The following is a 6000-nucleotide window of genomic DNA, read 5'->3' as shown; positions in this document are numbered from 1 at the left end:
ACACCAAACATCCATCCACACACAAACACACACACGCACACAAAACCACAGAAACACAGCGACAGACATGGACGGATTTTTGAATAAAGCTGGAAACAAAGGCATCGCCACGGTGATCGGGAAAAAAGCCGGTGAGTAGGGGAGACCGGGGACGCCTGGAACATGTTTGACATTTCCTGTCTTTATCTTGGACTTCTGTAAAGCCGCGGCGCGTTCAGAACAGAGCCGGCCCTAAACAATTTAGTTCCCAAAGTGCATCTAGTTTAGCATCTCTTTTTCACATAGTTTTTGACCGTTGTTATCACCATATCTGTGTCTAAAACGTTGGAAAAGCTAGAACAGATGATAGATAAAGAACTACAGTCATTAGATCTTATAAAAGAAGTATTTATTGTGCCCTTTTGGCAGAATTTCTGCTGTTGTTTTAGGCTTTTTTTGCTACTTGTATCCTAGTTTTTGTCGCTTTCTTGAGGTTTTTGCCGCTTGTATCGTAGCTTTTAACCCTTGTGTTGTCTTCCATTTTTACCATGCGTCATCCTCCCGGCTCAGAATTGAAAACCTTTCTCTAGGTCTCTTTTTCGACACTTTTGGCGCTTTTGTCAATGTAACTTTTTTGTCACCCAAAATTCAATAAAAGTAGAGTTGTGTGGAGTTGTGTGTTATTTTTGGGCAACCAAAATTAAGTTGTTAAAAAGAAACACATATTTCTGATATAGACATTTAGAAAACGGGTCAAATCTGACCTGACACAAGGGTTATGTTTTTTATGTTTTTTTGGCCACTTTTGTTGCTTTTTACGATGTTTTTTGTCGCTTTTTATGTCGTTTTTGTCGCTGTCTTCTTATTATCTTTAACTTGTCTTTACTCATTTGCGCTGCCGGCACCCCTAGGGTTTGCCTACACTGCTGCTGGCCGGCTCTGGTCCTAAATGTGATCCAGACTAGTTCCATGTGTCTACTATTAAACTTAAAACTGTTCTCTCTGCAACCCAAACACAAAACGCACGGTTCACTCCCAAAACACAGGGAGGAAGATGTAACAGTTGGCCCCTTATAGTCCGGGTTAGTTGTAAATGTAAGATTATGGAATTACACACACACACACACACACACACACACACAGAGAAACCCAGGTACACACATGTTTGTTTTTCTATTTGTGGGGACCCGCCATTGACATAATGCATTCCCTAGCCCCTTACCCTAACCTTAACCATCACAACTAAATGCCTAACCTTAAAGGAGAACTCCGGGCAATTTTTACGTTAATCTTGATCGCTATATATGAGTACTGTCGATAGCAAAAAACACGAGCCGAATCAGTGCTAGCAACACAGAGCTTCTGCAGCTAATGCCGAGAGCTCCCACTCAGCTAAAACGGCAGTTATGGGGGCATAAGATAAAGAGTGTCTTTGTGCCTCTTAACAGACACAAAATGCAATTAAAATGTCTATGTACAACGAACAGGGCCCTTACATGACAACAAGATGCGTTTAGCAACTTAGCCATTGTTTAAATTCACCTACCCTCTTAGCTGCTAGCTGCCGTCTGGGATGAGTGAGTGTGTTCAGCCAGGCTCAGGTAATAATCATCACGCAGCAGTTCCATGTGTATTTGTAGCATATATATTCATTTTGTGTGCTGTCGTTGGTGAATATGAGTCTCTGCAGTGGCGAATTGTGTGGTAGTTTCCTTAGCCAGGCTAGCAGCCCCGACCGGGCATCCTTCTACTTCCTCCCCGCCTCCCTTGCCTGCCGCTGCCGACAACAATCCAAGAGCGCCGCTGGTCTGGTGGAGGTCCTCAGAGGACAGTTCATGCTTTCCACGCGGAATTTTGAAGTTTATTCCCCCCTCATAAATAGGTAATTGAGCACTGTAGTGGTTATGATCATATCAGAAACTATGTAACTACATGGAAACAGACCAAATGATGCCTGTTTCTTGTAAAGTAATTAGCATTACAGAAGGCTGTAGCCTTGCGTTGAAGCCCCGTGGGAATTCAGTTGTAGCAGGAAAAGGTAAACAACGGAGCGTAGTGTGTGAAGAGTGAAGAACGGAGGTGTTCACAAGGGAAGAAGCTTGGAGTAACGTAACTATGGAGCTAGAGCTAGCCTTCAGTAACGCTATTCGTAATAGTATTACAAGAAACAGGCATCATTTGGTCTGTTTGCTGTTTACATATAGTCACTGATAGGATCACTACAGTGCTCAATTACCTATTTTGAGGGGGAATAAACTTCAAAATTCCGCCGTGAAAGCATGAACTGTCCTCTGGAGGACCTCCACCAGACCGAAGCCTCGGGGCCGATTGTTGTCGGCAGCGGCAGGCGAGGGAGGAAGTAGAAGGATGCCCGGTTCGGGGCTGCTAGCCTGGCTAAGGAAACTACCACACAATTCGCCACTGCAGAGACTCATATTCACCAACGACAGCACACAAAATGAATATATATGCTACAAATACACATGGAACTGCTGCGTGATGATTATTACCGGAGCCTGGCTGAACACACTCACTCATCCCAGACGGCAGCTAGCAGCTAAGAGGGTAGGTGAATTTAAACAATGGCTAAGTTGCTAAACGCATCTTGTTGTCATGTAAGGGCCCTGTTCGTGTTGCACAGACATTTTAATTTCATTTTGTCTCTGTTAAGAGGCACAAAGACACTCTTTATCTTATGCCCCCATAACTGCCGTTTTAGCTGAGTGGGAGCTCTCGGCATTAGCTGCAGAAGCTCCGTGTTGCTAGCACCGATTCGGCTCATATTTTTTGCTATCGACAGTACTCATATACATATAGCGATCAAGATTAACGTAAAAATTGCCCGGAGTTCTCCTTTAACCCTTACCCTAACCCTAACTATAACCTCATTCTATCCCTAATCCTACAACCAAGTCTTAACCCTCAAACTGCCCTTTAACCTCGTGGGGACCAGCATTTTGGTCCCCACGAGGCTGTGCAGACCCCACAAGTATACTGCACTGCCAGGTTTTGGACCCCATGAATATAGTAAAACAGGTACACAGACACACACACACACACACATACACGTACACATTAAAACTTGATTTTGAGACTTTTATTCTTGAATAAAATGGCATCAGTGTGTCTCCATGTCATCATTAACGCTTCTCTGAAGCTTCTGATGACACTTTTTTGAAATTAGTGAGGCTTTTTTAATGTTATTCAAATGTTTTTTGACATTTGTGACACATTTTCTGGCATTTTCTGATGCTTTTGAAGCTTTATTTTGACACTTTCTGGGACGCTTTGTCGATGCAGCTGTTTATTTTCATTTGTTTAACATCTACGGAAAATTCTGCAACCTTTTTTTTTTAAATCCTCATTTTTTAATTAGATTTTGGGCTTCTTTATTTTCCGTAACATGTCATCTGCAGGTTCCATGTTGATATATTTATATTCATCACAAACAGTCAGAAGCTCTTTGAGGTTTCCTTCCTGTGTCAGTATTACGGGATGGAAGCAGCAGCAGATGGGCGCGGTTCCTAAAATATTTGCATTTAAATGAATGAAGAAAGTTGTCCTGAGGGTATCTGATCATCTGACTAACACTGAAACACACCCAGGACATTAAAACTAATAATTTAAGGGAGTAAACACTGGAGGCTGTTTATCGCCTCCAGTGTTTACTCCATTACACCAACTGTCAGAAGAAATACTGGAGGCGATAAACAATCAACCAACTGTAAGAATAAATCTCCTCCATGCACGCTACTTTTACACTTTCAACTCTTTTTGTCAACGTAAATGAAGGTGCCCGTTATTGAGCATTGCAGCTTGTTTCTTGCTTTTTACTGGACAGTCTTTTGTGTGTTTGTTGCGTTTAGTTTTACAGTGTATTTGTATTTTTATTTTTTATGAGATTACTATAATTTTAATGATGTTTGATGACTGTTTGTGAAGTGACTTTGGGTGTCATGAAAGGCGTTTTAAATAAAATGTATTATTATTATTATAGATTTACAGTGTTTGCTGTGTTTAGTTTTACAGTGTATTTGTTGTGTATTTTAATTTTCAATTTTTTCAATTTTTTATGAGATGACTGTTTGTGAAGTGACTTTGTGTGTCATGAAAGGCGTTTTAAATAAAATGTATTATTATTATTATAGTTTTATAGTGTCTGTGTTTGTGTGTTTGTTGTATTTTAGGGGACGTGGTGGAGAGCACGGTGGATAAAGTGATTAACAAAGCCGGAGCTAAGAAGGGTGCAGCGGCTGGCGCCGATGCGGGCACCGGAGCGAAGAAAGGCGGCTTCGGTGTAGGAGACGCCATCGGCCTCGTCACCGGAAACAAAAAGGAAGACAAGAGCGGAGGGTTCGGTGTAGGAGACGCCATCGGCCTCGTTACCGGACATAAAAAGGAGGACAAGAGCGCAGGGTCGGGAGTTGACGATGCCGTCGGTCTCGTTAGCGGACAAAAAATTGAGGATAACAGCGGAGGGTTGGGAGTTGATGACCTCGCCGCTGCCCTCGCCGTGGGCGACAAGTAGAAGGAGGATGACGGAGCTGGAGGTGAGATCTGACACACTGAGTCAAAAAGTGTCAAAAAGGAGCAGAAAAACACACACAATAACTACACACACACACACACATTCCAGGCAAGTGTTTCACGTGTTTTATGGGTTTTAATGGGTTTAATGTTTGACAGTCAACACCCAGCTGTAACTGAACATTTTGTCTCTGTGGGAATGCAGTCTCGTGACATTTCATGCCGCTGGCTCTGCAGAATAGAATATTTGCAGCCCGCAAAGAAACTGCCACATTTTTTTATATTAAATGAAGTTAAGTGTGACCTTTGTTACATTTTGGACTGTCCGGCTCTCCGTACCTTCGAAGGTCAAGAACTGAATCTCACTAACACACTAACTAACTCCACACACATACACACACACACACTAACTCCACACACACACACTAACTCCACACACACACACACACACAAACACACAGGTTTGTGGCACTATCCTTGTGGGGACCCATCATTGACATAATGCATTCCCTAGCCCCTTACCCTCACCTTAACCATCACAACTAAATGCCTCACCTTAACCCTTACCCTAACCTTAACCATCACAACTAAATGCCTAACCTTAACCCTTACCCTAACCTTAACCATCACAACTAAATGCCTAACCTTAACCCTCACCCTCACCCTAACCATAACCTAATTCTATCCCTAATCCTAAAACCAAGTCTTAACCCTCAAACAGCCCTTTAAACTTGTGGGGTCCAGCATTTTGGCCCCACAAAGCTGTCGGGATCCCACAAGTATACTGGACTCCCGGTTTTTGGACCCCCACGAATATAGTTAAACAAGCCCACTAGCTCCTCACACACACACACACACACACACACACACACACACACACACACACACACATACAAATACAAATACACACACACACAGACACACATACACACAAACATACATACACGTACACACACACACACACACACACAGACACGCACACACACACTAACTCCACACACACACACACACAGACAGACACACACACACACACACACACACACACACACACACACACAGTGAGTGTTAATCTTCTCTCTGTGTTTCTGTCTCTTCTCAGGGAAGGTGATGGGATCTTAAAGGACTCTTTTAAACCGACAGCCTGCAGCCTTGCATGATTCTTTCTGGAGAAAGTCAGTTTCACACAAAACGATTAAATCGTCTGAGCAGGGTCCAAAATTAACTTTTTAGTCCGTATTTTGAATGTTAAAATATTAGATGACCATTGTTTTTTTGTCACTTGCATATTTTACCACCATTTGGCTCATTTTGAATCCGAAAACATGACTCTACCGGTCCTTAAAAACCCTTGAATATGAAATCAGAAACTAGATGTAAACACACTCAAACAATGTCTTAACTAAATGTTGAACATGTACATGTTTGTTTAACGGACATCTGGAATAAAAGGTATGAGGTCACCAGTGAATTGTCTCCTGTGTTTTGATGATGCTA

Source organism: Perca fluviatilis, chromosome 19 (genome assembly GCF_010015445.1).
Source record: "Perca fluviatilis chromosome 19, GENO_Pfluv_1.0, whole genome shotgun sequence".
Classification (NCBI taxonomy): domain Eukaryota; kingdom Metazoa; phylum Chordata; class Actinopteri; order Perciformes; family Percidae; genus Perca; species Perca fluviatilis.
This window is presented reverse-complemented; position numbering follows the sequence as displayed.